This window comes from Nomascus leucogenys, chromosome 15 (assembly GCF_006542625.1).
Source record: "Nomascus leucogenys isolate Asia chromosome 15, Asia_NLE_v1, whole genome shotgun sequence".
NCBI lineage: Eukaryota > Metazoa > Chordata > Mammalia > Primates > Hylobatidae > Nomascus > Nomascus leucogenys.
The window spans coordinates 50,294,515-50,311,634 of NC_044395.1; the positions used below are offsets into that span (position 1 = coordinate 50,294,515).

The 17,120-nt window shown below is 41.5% G+C and overlaps 1 pseudogene; it reads right to left on the reverse strand.

Annotated features, from left to right (window-relative positions):
- Positions 1-504: 504 nt before the first annotated feature.
- Positions 505-11,583, reverse strand: LOC100583759 (annotated as a pseudogene).
- Between the last annotated feature and the right edge of the window lie 5,537 nt (positions 11,584-17,120).

Sequence of the window (17,120 nt, forward strand, 5' to 3'; positions counted from 1 at the left end):
GAAAACAGCTACCATGTGACCCTGTGAACCTACTCCTAAGATAAAGGAGAAATGAAAACATGTCCTCACCAAAACTTGTACATGAAGGTTTACAGCATCATTATTCATAATAGCTAAAAGGTGAAAACCCAATCTCTACCAACAGATGAATGAATAAATAAAATGTGGTATATCCATACAATGGAATATTATTCAGCATAAAAAATTAGAGTACTGATACATGCTACAATATGGATATACCTTGAAAATATTGTGCTAGGTGAAAGAAGCCACAAAAGACCACATATATGGTTCCATCCATATGAAAGGAGAAATCATGTTGTCAAAACGCCCACCTCTGCTCAATATATTTTTCCCAAAAATGAGTTAGGAACCATGGTATAGAGAAAAGACCTCAACAACGGGGTGACTGAGCACAAGAGCAAAAAAAACAATGACTTCAAGTTGCTCCCAGGGATTGGAGAAAATGTTTTAAAAGGAAGGTTGGAATCCATTGGTGTTCTGTTAGTCATCTTCTCCTTCATCTTCCTCTCCTTCCTCCCCTTCATCATCATCTTTCTCTTCACCTTCATCCTCATCCCTGTCTTCATCTTCTTTTTCTCCTTCCCTTTCCTCATCATCCATTATTGGGAACCAAGTAATACTGTAATTGATTTGGCCAAATACCATCTTTGATGACCTTCCCTCATTCATCTGCACCTGCATCAGAATGGTCAGTAAGCCAGGTGGAGAAGCTCTCTGGTTCTCCATGCTGCCTCTTCCTGTTGGCATTATTCTGCATTTGACTTGCATTGTTCATCAAATCCTTTCCAGATTTCCATTTGATTTTAGTGAGTTTGAAGATGGAGCACCACTCTCATTCAGATGAAATTTTTTGGAGAGAACTTTATTTTTGAAGTCAGGATTTTTGTCAAAATGAAAAATATTCTGTAACCTGGTTTAATATCTTCAAATTCTGTCACTTCAACACTGGTTAAATAAGGCAGTGCCTCTTCATCCTCCTCCCCAAGCAGTGCAGACACTTGTGGATGGTTGACAAATGCTGTTACCCCAAAGTTTGGGATTTTGGCTATCAATTCAGACCTCGTCTGAAAAAATAGTTGGCCGAGTTTGTTATATTTCTGTTCTGTTTTCAAAGTCTCCTCATTGGCTTATTAAGTCTACTTCATTTTGTACTTCATCAATATGTTCAGTTGCCTCTTGTTCTTTTTCTCCCTTCTTCAACAAGCCCAGACAGACTGATGTCTCTTCCAGCCTCAAGGCAGAAGGTGCTCTTGGTTTCTTCTTTTGAAGCAGAAATAGAAAGCATGGCATTTGGGGGGCCATGTTGTGTGGAAAGGCCAAAAACGAGACCACAGATCTCCTTGCCCATCAGGAAGAAGCTCAGAAAACCCTAACATTATTGTTTTAAATCACAGCATCACAACCTCTGAACTTTTGCTACCTAGAACAGTGTAATGAAATCATCAGTAACAGTTATACTAGTATAAGAATTTCAGCTCAGAGTAGACATATTGCTGATTTGAAACTTTACAAATGATAGTTCTCTCTTGAAGGCAGATCCAGGTAGCTTTCCCTATTACTCTTACCACCTGTGATAAATTGCAAAAGTGTCACAGGTTCTTTCCCTACCTTGGTCCATGCCCTTGCAACGTGACTTTGAAGCTCCTCCTCTCAAGAGATGGAATCTATTTCCTCACCCTCTTGGCCTTCTTACTTGATTTGACCTAAAGAATGCAGCAGAACTGATAATGTTCCCGTTCCAAGCTTAGGTTTCAAAACTACTTGCAAGCATCTGCTCTAGTCCTTAGAAGTTTGCTGATTTACTACAGGAATAAGCCAAGGAGAGCCTGCTGGATAAGTAAAGACACCTGGACTCATTTCCTCAGCTAACAGCCAGATCCCATGAGCAAAGCTACCTAGCTGACTTGCCGCTGACCACAGTCATGAGTAAGTCTAAAAGAACCACCCAGCTGAGCTCAGCCCAAATAGAATCATGAGTTAAATAAATTGCTGTCCTAAGCCATAGAGGTTGGAGGTGTTTTGTTCAACAGCAAAAGCTAACTTCTTTGTAATTCCTTCACCATATGAAAATTTTTTTTTTTTTTTTTTGAGACAGTTTCACTCTTGTTGCCCAGGCTGGAGTGCAATGGCACAATCTCAGCTCACAGCAACCTCTGCCTCCCGGGTTCAAGTGATTCTCCTGCCTCAGCCTCCTGAGTAGCTGGGATTACAGGTGCCTACCACCATGCCCAGCTAACTTTTTGTATTTTTAGTAGAGACAGGATTTCACCATGTTGGCCAGGCTGGTCTCAAACTCTTGACCTCAGGTGATCCAGCCGCCTCGGCTTTGCCCAAAGTGCTGGGATTACAGGTGTTAGCCACTGCGCTCGGCCCATGAACATAATTTTTATGTATTAGTTTCCCTTTCCTATAGCAAATGCCGGTAGATATCTATTTAACATCCACTTCTTCCCTTCTTCCTTGTTAATAGAACCCCAATTTTGTCCTGGCATCCATCTCTCCTCTCTGTGACTCAGGAGCCCCAGGGGAAGCCCCTACTTTAATCAACAATTTTTCTCTTCTCTTTGCAGTGATTGGTTTAGGATCAGCCCCATAACCTGAAAGGAAGTTTTCTGGGAGCTTCTGAGAAAAGTGTCTTCATTGTAAGAAGGCCACAGTAAAAAATTAGTCAAGTGTTTGGCACAGGCCTATAGTCTCAGCTACTCAGGAAGCTAAGGCAGGAAGATCGCTTGAGCCCAGGAGGTTGAGGCTGCAGTGAGCTGTGATTGTGCCACTGCACTCCAGCCTGAGTGACTGAGTGAGACCCTGCCTCAAAAAAAAAAAAAAAAGTTACACAGCCAGGCATACTGGCTCATGCCTGTAATCCCAGAAATTTGGGAGGCTGAAGTTAGAGGATCTCTTGATCCTAGGAGTTCAAGGCTGCAGTGAGTTATGACTGTGCCACTGCACTCCAGCCTGGGCAACAAGTGAGACCCTGTCTCTTAAAACAAAATAGAAAAAGCCACACAAAGAGATGATCACTTTCTGTCTCTGTACTTTGACATATCTGAAGGTGATACTTGGAGTTGTAGCAACGATTTTGAAACTTCAAGAGGAACAACCTGAGGCCTGTGAGGTGGCTCACACCTGTAATCCCAGCACTTTGGGAGGCTGAGGCTCAATCACTGGAGCCCAAGAGTTCAAGACCAGCCTAGGCAACATGGCAAAAAAAAAAAAAAAAAAAACCCACAAAAATTAGCGGGGTAGTTGGCACATGCCTGTAGTCTCAGCTACTCAGGAGGCTGAGGTGGGAGGGCCTGGGCCCAGGAGGTGGAGGCCCTGACCTGGGGCCAGGAGACAGAGGTTGCAGTGAGCTGAAATCACATCACTGTACTCCAGCCTGGGAGACAGAGTGAGACATCTCAAAAAAAAGAAAATAATAATAATAATAAAGGAACAACCTGAGGAAAATGCCAGCACAATCAGAAAGGCAGAGATTGAGATGAAAATAACTTGTCTTTATTGATGTCTCGTGCTGTTGAATCAACTAGCCCTAAAGCCTACCCTACCTTTGTACTTACAGTTATGTGAGATAATATATTCCTTATTGCTTAAGCCAATTTTAGTTGGCTTTGTTGTTACTTACAACTGATGTTATAATTAACACAACATCCACTAGAATATAAGCTCCAAGAGGGCAAGGAATATGTCTATTTTGTTTGCCACTCTATCTCCAGTGTGTAGTCCAGCACCTATCCCCTAGCGAACATGTAATAGTTATTTACTGAATGACTATAAGCATATTATATCAATCATCATTTGTTAAGTACGACTGCAATTGACACTTGACTAGACAGCATAAAGATCTAATTAGGGAGCCTGACTACTCTTGACTGTGAGTCAGTCCTTCAAAAGAAGAACTTTACCTTTGCTTTCCACAATCTGGCATACAGTAAACCTCTACTCTACACATTTGGTGACTAAATTGACCTATGTCACAGAATTTTGCCAACTCTCCAGCAGGGGGTGCCCATAACCAGGTGTTCTGGGCTCCGGGAAGTTTTTTTTTTTTTTTTTTTTTTTTTGCTCCTCAGCCCCTCCTTTGCTGTATTCCCCTTCATCTTCCCCCAAATCCCTCTTGGAGCCAAGGAGCACAACAATGCAAGAAAGCTCAGAAGGGACTTTTACAATTTTCAGAACCTCAGTGTCTGTCCTATCCCAGCTTCCAGCACCTGTTAGAGAGGGTCGAGCATATGCTTCTATGATCAGAGGATGCTCTCTTAGGTCAGGGTTAAGCAAACATTATCTGTAAAAGGCCAGATAGCAAACATTCTAGGGCCATAAGGTCTTTGTCCTGTCATGCTCTTGTAACACAAGAACTGCTGAGCCAAGCATCCCTGCAGCCTCTGTACTTCCGGCTATGCAAGATCTTGTATTCCTTTATTAAGGCAATTGTAGTTTGTTTGTTACTTACACCTGAAGATATAATTAACACAACTGTCCACAGCTAGACCATATAAGCTCCAAGAGGGCAGGTAACTTAATAAGTAAATGAAAGCATAAGCAAAAGAATGGGTGTGGGTGTAACTGTGTTTCAAAAAAAAATTATTGACAAAAACAGACAGCTGGCCAGATTTGGCTAACCGCTGCTTTAGGTGAACAAGGCATTGCCTAGGTCATTGGTTTTCAAACTTGAGGGTGCATCAGAATCACTTGTAGGGCCTATTTAAACACTGATGGCTGGGACTCACTTGAGTTTCTAATTCAGTAAGTCTGGGCTAGGGCTGGAGAATTTCAATTTCTAATAGTCTTGCCAAATAAAATACAGAATTCCCATATATCAGATTCTTGAATTTCAGATAAACGATGAATAATCTTTAGTATATGTATGTCTCAAAGATTTCATTATTCATCGTTTATCTGAAATTCAAATTTAATCTGGCATCCCTAAATCCCTAAATCTGGCAGTCTTAGACAAGTTTTCAGGTGATGTTCATGCTGCTGGTTCAGGAACCACAATTTGAGAAACTGGCAATATAGTCTCATACATAAAGTTGCCTTGCTAATTCAGAAGTCTTGAGTTGGAGTGGAGTAAATACCCATCAGTCTAATACAGGATTTCTGCACACTCAGTCTATATATGTGAACATGTACCTACTTGGTTCACAAGTTTTAGGTTTGCCTAGATACTTTATGCATTCGTTTTCAACAATTATGTATTTGTTGTACACTTACTATGAATCAGACAGAATTTACTTCAAATTTCAGCCCTGTACTTAAGATACTAGGCAAGTTTTTTAACAACTCTACTCCTCAGATTCCTCATCTGTAAAACTGAAATGACAATTTCTCCTTCATGTGGTTGTTGAATGGAAATGAAATAACATACATAATTTACCACAGTGCATGGTAAGGAATAAGCTGGTCAGTACTCAACTAATAGTGTAGCTACTACTATTGAAAATACAGGCCAGCCACGGTAGCTCATGCCTATAATCCCAGCACTCTGGGAGGCTGAGGCGGGTGGATCACCTGAGGTCAGGAGTTCAAGACCAGCCTGGCCAACAAGGTGAAACCCTGTCTCTACTAAAAACAAAAATTAGCTGAGCATGGTGGCAGGTGCCTGTAATCCCAACTATTTGGGAGGCGGAGACAGGAGAATCGCTTGAACCCAGGAGGCAGAGGGTTCAGTGAACCAAGATCGTACCACTGCACTCCAGCCTGGGCAACAGAGTGAGACTCGATCTCAAAAAAAAAAAAAAAAAAAAAGAAAAAGAAAAAAGAAAAGAAAGAAAATACAGTAATTCTCCAAGTTTGAACCTTGGAAAGTATGGACCCTGGGCCAGCAGCATCAACAGACCTAGGAACTTACTAAAAATGCAAATTGTCTGGCCCCACGCCAAACCTACTGCACCAGAAATTCTAGGATGTTGCACAGCAATCTGATTTAACAAGCCCTCCAGATGATCCCAATGCATGCTAACATTTGAAAAACACTGCTGAAGAAAATATAAGAGGTTGTGTGTGTATTTGGGGCTAAGAATACTGGGGCAAATGGGGCACAAATCTTCCCCTTCTTTTCCCAGGACAGTTTTACATAAGGGACTAGACCTAGTGGTGTTCCAGCATGCCTTCACCTCCCCTATACTCTCTTCTTTATAGCCTGAAAATCATCAGAAATTCACTTAAGCAAAGATTGTTTAGCTGATTTTTTCATTCATTTGACATTTCTTTGAATGTCTATTATGAGCCATATAGTGTGTTAAGCAATGAGCATTCAAAAAATAAGGAAAGGGCCAGGTGCGGTGGCGCATGCATGTAATCCAAGCACTTTGGGAGGCTGAGGCGGGTGGATCACCTGAGATCAAGAGTTCAAGACCAGCCTGATCAATATGGTGAAACCCCGACTCTATTAAAAATACAAAAATTAGCTGGGCGTGGTGGTGTGCACCTGTAGTCCCAGCTACTTGGGAGGCTGAGACAGGAGAACTGCTTGAATCCGGGAGGCAAAGGTTTCAGTGAATGGAGATCGTACCACTGCACTCCAGCCTGGGCAACAGAGCGATACTCTGCCTCAAAAAAAAAGGAGGGGGAGGAGGGAAAGGCTCCTGTTTGAAGAGCTCTTAGTCTGGCACTGATTTTAGAGCATAGGAAACCACAAGATGCGTGCATTTCAGTGAGATGCTAAAACAAGCAGGCTATTAAAGGAGGTAGAAGAGAGGCAGTAACTCAGAAAGGCAGAGCCCTTTCCAGAGGACATTTGTTTTACAAATATTAACTGAGCCCAATATCATGCATGCAGAAAGCAGCCTGACTACCTGGAAAGCCTCTACTACCAGGAAGGCAGCCTAGCAGGATCTAGTTCTAAACCTGGCAAGGCCACCAGAAAGAGGCATCAGGCAGCAAGGGGCCCTATCAAATCCCAGTCTGTTCACAGCTGGCTTCTTGGACGTACTGGCCTTGATTATGGCCCAGAAGACTAGAAAGCACAGCCACAGATGAGAAGAGTCCTGGCAGAAAGCTGAGTCAGGCCCCAGTCTGGGACAGGAACTGCTAAATCCTAGACACGGAAGCAATTCAATAGGCGGCAGAGCTAGTGACAATTCTCTACCACTCCCACCCGTAACCTTGGACATGGGTTTGGAAGACACCAGTTAGTAACAGTGAGAAAATTTCAAGTTGACTGTGGAAAGTTGGGCTGGGCTGGGCTGAAATCAACTTTATATAATTAGATCTACTTTGTGCTGTTTTGTGTTGTGCCCAGCCAATATAAAATTGCAGTTTAGCAAAACGTTTGAGAGTTTATTATTAAAATACTCCCTAAATGATTATGGTACATTCACTCTTTTCACATGTGGGAACCACTGCATGATACAGGTCTATATAGGGCCATCACTAATACAATGCTTTGCACACCTAGCCAATAAAATGCATGAATAAATGATTCTCTCCTGTCTACTGGGAGCTCACATTTTAGAGCAAAGGCAAAAAAGTATTTTGAAGGGCACTTCACAGAGAGTTTTGACTTCCCAAGGGTCACAAACTCTGTATTTCAGCCACATTTACTCAGGGATTAAGGGGAATAATGCAGAACTCTTACATAAGCTATTCATTTTATTATTTTTCATTAGAGTCAGGGTCTCGCTCTGTCACCAGGGCTGGAGTGCAGTGATGGGATCATGGCTCAAGGCTCAAGCGATCCTCCTGCCTCAGCCTTCCAAGTAGCTAAGACTACAGGCATGTGCCACCACACCTGGCTAGTTGTTTTTTGTAGAGATGGAATCTCGCTATGTTGCCAGGGCTGGTCTCAAACTCTTGGGCTCAAGTGATCTTCCTACGTCAGCCTTCTAAAGTGCTGGGATTACAGGCCTGAGCCACCGTCCCCTGCAGGTTGCTATTCAGAACTGGGATTATTAAGACTTAATTTGCAACCAGAATCAGTAAGATAAGCCAAACCTCTCTTATATGAAATACTAACAGTTTAAAAAGTGATTTTGCGGTGGCTCACGCCTGTAATCCCAGCACTTTGGGAGGTCGAGGTCAGGAGTTCGAGACCAGCCTGACCCATATGTAGAAACCTCGTCTCTACTAAAAATACAAAATTAGCCAGGCATGGAGACGCATGCCTGTAATCCCAGCTACTCGGGATGCTGAGGCAGGAGCATCGCTTGAACCCAGGAGGCAGAGGTTGCCATGAGCTGAGATTGCGCCATTGCACTCCAGCCTGGGCAACAAGAGCAAAACTCTGTCTCAAAAAAAAATAAATAAATAAAAAATAGTGATTTTGCAATGAGGAAAAATAATGGCCCATATAGCACAGGGTGTCAGTTCAGTGCCATACACTTCTTATGATCAATGATTTTCTGGCAACCCAAAATTTAATGGTTTCAGAATCAAACACACACACTTCCCTCACTCATTATGCAGAAATGTAGGAGAAATCACCCAACAATTTTTTATTCCACATCAGCCTGGGGTACTCAAAGCAAGAAAGGCAAAATGAATCTGCTTTCATTCACATGAAGTCTTGCTCTGCATCAGAAAATAACCATGAAATACCAAAAATCTTTGTAGAAATCCACCAGCTCAATTCCAAAGTGATAGTCATTTTCTATAAATCACAACAGGGGAAACCCAGAGGTGACCACTGAAAGCAGGGGAAGTTACAGACTTTACAGTGTTGGCACTGTGGTCTCTGGTTAAAGAGAGGCCATTTAGCACTTTTTACTTACGGTTGTATTTCTGACAATGTGGGCCCCACTTCTAATACCCTTGGTAAAAGCCATCTAGACTCATTTTCCCTAGGTTACTGTGTTTCAGACTGCAGGCTGAGATCCATGGGCAGGTTGTGAAATCAGTTTAGTGAGTTACAACCAGCATTACAAAAAGAAAAAAAAAAAGCAATAGAAAATTTCAGAATGCATCATACTTGGTAAGTATATTGTTTCATGGGACTTTCTATATGTGTGTATGATTGGGTTATTATATATAGTCTATTTCTTTTTTTTTTTTTTTTTGAGACGGAGTCTCGCTCTTTCGCCCAGGCTGGAGTGCAGTGGTGCTATCTTGGCTCACTGCAAGCTCCGCCTCCCGGGTTCACGCCATTCTCCTGCCTCAGCCTCCCAAGTAGCTGGGACTACAGGCGCCTGCCACCACGCCTGGCTAACTTTTTGTATTTTTAGTAGAGACGGGGTTTCACCGTGTTAGCCAGGATAGTCTCCATCTCCTGACCTCATGATCCGCCCGCCTCGGCCTCCCAAAGTGCTGGGATTACAGGCCTGAGCCACTGCACCCGGCCTGTATAGTCTATTTCTTACTGTGGGTTGCATTAAAAAAAATTTAAAACATACTGTCCTAGATGATACCTTGTTCAAGCCTGAAGATGCAAATTAAGCAGAATGACTGTCCCCTTGGCCTCAAAGGAGCATTTTAATTCTTTAAGCACTTCTGGAAAAAGTGACCATCATTTCTTTAGACTTTTGCCTTTCTCAGGCATTTGCTTAAAGATAATTTTAAAGTCACTGAGTTTCTATCAGCCTTTTTCCAGTATTTTGTAGTAGATGATATACTCAAAGCCACATCTTATTCCTTTCTCACCCCATTTTTTTTCCTTCTAAACACCCCAAGACTTCATCCTATTTGTCATCTCAGCCAGGCACGGTGGCTCACGCCTGTAATCCCAGCACTTTGGGAGGCTGAGGCGGGCGGGTCACTTGAGGCCAGGAGTTCCAGACCAGCCTGGCCAACATGGCGAAACCCCGTCTCTACTAATGATACCAAAAAAAAAAGTTAGCTGGCTGTGGTGGCACACATTTGTAATCCCAGCTACTCGGGAGGCTGAGACAGGAGAATTGCTTGAACCTGAGAGGTGGAGGTTGCAGTGAGCCGAGACTACACCACTGCATTCCAGCCTGGGCGACAGAGCGAGACTGTCTCAAATAAAAGTTGAGTTTCTTTTGTGCAGCGTTTCTACTCCCCTGGTAAGAACAAAATACTTGTGTGTATGAGACACAAATATCAATTTTGTAATTTCTAATTTCACATAAGAGGTAAAGGCTGTTATGTTTGTGTTTAAAATGATCATTACACCAGGCCTGGTGGCTCACACCTGTAATCTCAGCACTTTGGAAGGCGGAGGCGGGTGGATCACTTGAGGTCAGGAGTTCGAGACCAGCCTGGCCAACATGGTGAAACCCTGTCTCTATTAAAAATACAAAAATTAGCTGGGCGTGGTGGCGCATGCCTGTAATCCCAGCTACTCAGGAGGCTGAGGCAGGAGAATCCCTTGAAACTGGGAGGCGGAAGTTGCAGTGAGCTGAAATCATACCACTGCACTCCAGCCTGGGCAACAAGAGCGAAACTCTGTCTCAAAAAAAAAAAAAAAAAAAAGATCATTACACAATATGAAAATGAATAAAATTCATGCTAACAATTTAACTTTACTTAGAATGGCATTAAATAGCAAAATTTAAAACCATGACCATTTGAGAAATTGTTAAAGAATGGAAAAAGCTTTATAGTTAGTACCTTTAACCTAATTTTTCCTTTTAACTTTTTTTTCTTTTTTTGAGACAGAGTCTTGCTCTGTCACCCTGGCTGGATTGCAGTGGTGTGATCACAGCTCACTGCAGCCTCAGCCTCCTGGGCTCATGTGATACTCCCACCTTAGCCTCCCTAGTAGCTGGGACTACAGGTGCACACTACCCCACCCAGCTAATTTTCAAATATTTTGTAGAGACAGGGTCTTGCTATGTTGCCTAGGCCGGTCTCAAACTCCTGGGCTCAGGCAGTCCTCCTGCCTTAGCCTCTCAAAGTGCTGCGATTACAGGCATGAACCACCGTGCCCAGCCTTTTCTGTTGTTTTTTTGTTTTTGAGACGGAGTCTCACTCTGTTGCCCAGGCTGGAGTGCAGTGGCGCAATCTCAGCTCACCACAACCTCTGCCTCACGGGCTCAAGTGATTCTCATGCTTCAGCCTCCCGAGTAGCTGGGATTACAGGCACATGCCATCACGCCTAGCTAATTTTTGTATTTTTGGTAGAGACGAGGTTTCACCATGTTGGCCAGGCTGGTCTCAAACTCCTGACCTCAGATGATCCACCCACCTCAGCCTCCCAAAGTGCTGGGATTACAGGCATGAACCACCACACCCAGCCCAAGGAGTTTGCCTTTTCATTTTGCACTGGGCCCTGGATATCACATAGCTGACCTTGTCTTCAGGACTAGGAACAGGACCGATAGCATCCTGTGCTCCTTTTGAATTAATCTACATTTCTTTGACAACAAGCTGGACACAGGCTTCATGAAGTACAGGGGGCTCCATGAATACTTTGTTCTGAAATCCAAGAATCCTCACTGTATCCTTTACCCAAGCTCTGGCATATGTCATCATGACTTTGGTTCCCTTGGGGCAAAGAGCATACTTTTGGCCTGAATGGACATTGAGTGTGGGGGTGCTTAACACCTCTGAACAGGTCTTGTCCACTTTTGAGTTGGAGGGCAGGTCAGCTAGGTGTGCACTTCCAAAACAGCCCTCACTGTCCAAGGTGCAGTTGTAATCCAGGAAGGAAATGAGCTCCATGATGTGCCACTATGTGGAGAACTCATGGGTTATCACAACACTGAAACTCTTGATGAATGATTACTGGAGGAGTTTACATCGTGTCAGGCCCTACACTATAGAGTGTAGGGATGCCACCCTTGGTTCCCACTGTCCAAAAACAAAACCCAGGAACTTCCACATCTTACTGTCCTTCACATTGGTGTGGAAGGCTTTGAAGAATCTGCTGTCCTGATGAGCGCCTTGTCTCACCACAAAAGGCTACAACAGGGGTATGGCATCAGTTGGATCCTCATCCAGCTTGAAATAAAACCGTGGAAGCTGCTTTTCCTCAGGACCTGATAGAGGGTGAAGTTCTGGGCTTGGTAGAGACTGAAGCAGACTGGCACATCAGTGGTCACGACTGCAGTCAAAGTGGGAGACACGATGGTAAGGAAGATGCCAGAACCACCTGCTATTTCTCCTAGCTCTATCATACATGCCCATATGGCACTCAAGTATCCTGGTAGCAAGTAAGATAATTATCTCTTCAAATATTTCCTTCACATCATTCTCTTTTTTTTTTTTTCTGGATCTCCAATTAAATATATTGTTAGATCTTTTCATTTTATCCTCTCTACATTTTTTTTTTTTTTTTGAGACAGAGTCTCGCTCTGTCGCCCAGGCTGGAGTGCAGTGGCGCAATCTCGGCTCACTGCAAGCTCCGCCTCCCGGGTTCACGCCATTCTCCTGCCTCAGCCTCACCGAGTAGCTGGGACTACAGGCGCCCGCCACCACGCCCGGCTAATTTTTTTGTATTTTTAGTAGAGACGGGGTTTCACTGTGGTCTCGATCTCCTGACCTCGTGATCCGCCCGCCTCGGCCTCCCAAAGTGCTGGGATTACAAGCGTGAGCCACCGCGCCCGGCCCATTCTAGGTAATTTCTAAAGATCACCTCCAATTCATTAATCTCTATTCAGCTGTGACTAATCTGTCTAACCCATCCGTTGAATTTTTTACTTCAAAAAATGTATTTTTCATTTGTAAAAGTTCTATTTGTTTCCCTCTCATATTCACCTCGTCAGTCATCATAGCCTCTTACTGTTAGCTTAGTTATATGACTGTTTAATTCTGTTTCATTTATTCAACCAATAGTTATTGGACCCCCTGTTACATGAAAGGCACTGCTCTAGGTGCTGGGTTTATAGCAGTGAAATAAAAACCCTGCTCTCATAGACTACATCACAGTAGCAGAATACAATAAACCAAATAAGCAAATTACCCAGTATAGTAGGTGGTAATTGAAATGGAGAGTAACAAAACAAGGAAGGAGAAAGTACAGAGAGGAAGGAGAGTTGCAATTTTAAAATAAGGTGGCTGTTTTATATTATCTGAAAATTGCAATACCTAAAGTCTTTGGTGGTCTAAGTTTATTTTAATTTTTTGTTTGTTTGTTTCAACTCTCAGCCATAGAGCTTGCTTCATCGTCTATCTTGTGATCTTTGATTGTAAACTATTCGGTTGACTTAAATCTTCAACAACTTTACAGGCCTCCTTAAGACTTATTTTGTTTGTTTTGCTTTAATAACTAGTATCCACTGAAGGGGTTATCAAACTATGGCCTGTGGACAGAATCTAGCCAACTGTCTGTTGTTTGCTCTTTTTTTTCCTCCTGCCTCAGCCTCCCAAGTAGTTGAGAATACAGGCATGCACCGTCATGCCTGGCTAATTTTTTTTGTATTTGTAGTAGAGGTGGGGTTTCACTAGGTTGCCCTGGCTGGTCTCGAACTCCTGGGGTCAAGCAATCTGTCCACCTTAGCCTCTCAGAGTGCTGGGATTACAAGCATGAGCCACCATGCTCCACCACTGCCTGTTTTGGTAAGTAAAGTTTTATTGGTACACAGCCATACCCAGTTGTCTATGGCTGCTTTTGCCCTACAACAGCAGAGTTGAATAGTTATGACGAGACTGTATGGGAAGGCCTAAAATATGTACTATCTAGCTCTTTACAGAAAAAGCACCCTGATCTGCAGAGATAATATACAGGAAACTAGTAACAACAAAACTGAAATGGGTACTACCATATGCTGTTGGGGCAAGTGTAATTTGGTACAAACTTAATAAGAAAGAAATATCCTATCTAATTATAAAATGAGCCTGAGAGTTACACAAAGACTTGTGTACTGGTCTGTTATTCAAAATATTATCTATAATAGCAAAAATCTGGCAGAAATGAACATGTCCAACAACAAGGCATTAAATAGATAATGGTAATTCATGGAAGTGTATTAAAAGATATGCAAACAGAATAATCTGTTAAGAATTACTGGGAATCTGAAAATGCAGCATATAAACAATATATTCAGACAATCACAATTCTTTAAACTTACACAAAATACATCACTAAAAGCAATTATTTCTGTGCAGTAAAATTAAAGGTAGTTTTTACTTTTTTCTTTATACTTCTAAAGAAACTGCATATATAATTTAGAAATTACTTTTTAAAAGGTGAGCATGGTATTGATATTTTGTTTAAAGTCTTTCTTGGAAATACAGAGTAAATTTTTACAGTTAAAATGAAGCCTGGGATGTGCTTCAAAACAATCTGGCATAGATGTATAGATAAATCAAGATTGGCTATGTATTGGTAATTGTTGAAGCCTGACTTGGTACATCGTATTCACTACTTTCTTCACTCTTCTATATGTTTGAAACTTTCAAGTATAGAGTTAAGAAAAACAACCCTGTCTTGTCTTTTCGGAAACATAATAGCCAACATATCAAAGCTGGTTTTATCCTTCCTAAGACACTGTGTAAGAAATATACTGGACAATTATTGGGTCAAAAAAGAAACTAAAAGAGAAATTGAAAGATGTCTTGAAAGCCTGGCACAGTGATGCAAGCCTACAGTCATAGCTACTTGGGAAGCTGGGGCAGGAATGGATCACTTGGGCCCAGGAGTTCGAGGCTGCAGTGAGAGCTATAACTGCACCTGCAAATAGCCACTGAACTCTTAAGCCTGAACAACATAGCGAGACCCCGACTCTAAAAACATATATAAAGATACCTTGAGACAAATGAAAATGCAAACACATGTCAAAACTTATGGGATGCAGCAAAAAGTTTTAAGAGGGAAGTTTATAGCATTAAATGCCTGCATTAAAAAAGATCGCAAACCAACAACCTAAACCTCAACACCTCAAGGAACTAGAAAAAGAACAAACTAAACCTCAAGTTAGTGGAAGGAAATAACAAAGATCAGAGCAGAAATAAATGAAATAGAAAAAAAAATGAAAAAAACAAAAAGCTAAACAAAATTGACAAACCCTTAGCAACACTCAATAAGAAAAAAAGGAGTCGAATCAGAAATGAAAGAGGAAATATTACAGCTGTTAACACACTGAGTCTCCCATCAAAGAAAAGCCCAAGACGGGGCTTTTCTGTTTCTACTAAACATTTAAAGAATTAATACCTCACATTCTTCTCAAAAATGAAGAGCAGGGAATACTTCCAAACTCATCTTACAAGGACAATATTAGCCTGATACCAAAGCCAGACCAAGGACACTAGCAGAAACAATATCCCTGATGAACGTAAATACAAAAATACTCAACAAAATACTAGCAAACCATCATCTTCAGCAATACGTTAAAAGAATCATCCACCATGACCATGTGGGATTTATCCCTGGGATGCAAGGATGTTTGAACATATGCACATTAATGTGATTTACCATATTAACAGAATGAAGGACAAAACCTGTACATTATCACAATAGATGCAGAAAAAGCATTTGACAAAATTCAACACCCTTTCATGATAACTCCCAACAAAATAGGTATAGAAGGAATGAATATTCCTCAACACAATAAAGGCCATGTGTGACAAGCCAATAACTAACATCATACTCAATAGTGAAAAGTTGGAGGCTTTTCCTTTAAGATGAGGAACAAAGTGATGGATATATTAGCCCAATTTACTCATTCTACATTGTATACGTGTATGAAGCATCACATTGTACCCTATAAATATATACAATGGTCAATTAAATATAATTTCTTCTTGGTTTCTATTTCCTCATACAACTTCTAAAACCCTTGAGAATATAATTTCTTCTTGATTTCCATTTCCTGATACAACTTCTAAGAACCTTGAGATCACTTGAGTGAAAATAACGTGTTTTTGTAGGCTAATGAGATAACTGGTGACTGGGGGCCTCTGGATAACATCCATTAGGAAAAGAGATGTTACTTCCTCAGTATTTCAGGGAAAGGAGAGAGGGCAAAAATAGAGTATAAACATGTGGCTGATAACTGGCCTGTGAGTTCTGACTCCTGGACCTTTCATTATCTGCACTAACTTTAACACTCAATATTCTAGCCTGGCCAACATGGTGAAACCCCGTCTCTACTAAAAATACAAAAATTAGCTGGGCATGGTGGCACACACCTGTAATCCAAGCTACTTGGGAGGCCGAGGCACAAGAATCACTTGAGCCTGGGAGACAGAGGTTGCAGTGAGACGTCTGAGACAGCACCACTGCACTACAGACTGGGCAACAGAGTGAGACTGTCTCCAAAAAAATTAAAAAACAAACCTCAAGAATGGAGTCGTGAATAATACATTTCTAAGGACCAAAAGGAAAGATGATATTCTCACCCAGTTAATCATGCAACAGGAAGGATTTCATCATGCAGTATTTTGCAACAAGAAACTAGTCAATCTCATTTTGCTAAAAGGATATGACAGTATTCCTTGTCTTTTGTGATGTTGTACATAAGAATTTACTTGCTATAAAGGTTTACTTCTTGAAGTTCCTATTAAAATTTCTAAAAAACAATTTAAGGGTTCATTGGACCAAGACAGTAAAAGGCAGTAAGTTTTCCTGTTTATTCAGACTTAAGCATTATACTATTATCAGAGAAGCAAACTGTGCTTCAGAGACAGCTCAGAAAGGGGCAGTATCAAACACTGTACAAGATATGAAAACTAAACTTTAAAAATGCACATATTTATAGAAACAAGGTTCATGAATCTTTTTAAAAACCTGACAAAATTCAGTCTTTTGTATTTTCCTCTGGCTCACCTCATTTCACCTCCAACCTTAGCTTATGATCATTCAGGCTTTCTTCAGGCTTTCTTCACTCCTCTGCTTCAAGTTAACCCCTCCACATGTGATCTTGGTCTTCCCTCTTTAGGGAATTCCTTCACTCTTTAGGGAATTTTTGCCCACAAATAAATGCAGTGTGCCTTATGTTGGAGACAAAATAACCAACTATTCCCAACCTTATGATCTCTCTTAGCCAGTAACATCCTTCTAGAAAAGGGGCAACAACTCACTACATGGACATACTTGCCATCTCTCTCATGATCCAACCCACTGCATTTAAGCTTCTATATCCTCTCCTCCTTTGCTCTAATGATATCTCCTCTAATGTTACCAATGGCCTAGTTGCAAATCTAATGGCAGTAATATTTTTTAAACTATAAAGAAAGGTTACAGTTAAACATTATCATAGGTTCTAACTCTGTAGAATTTTAAATATCACTTATGAAACTATTAAATAAATCATTAAAAA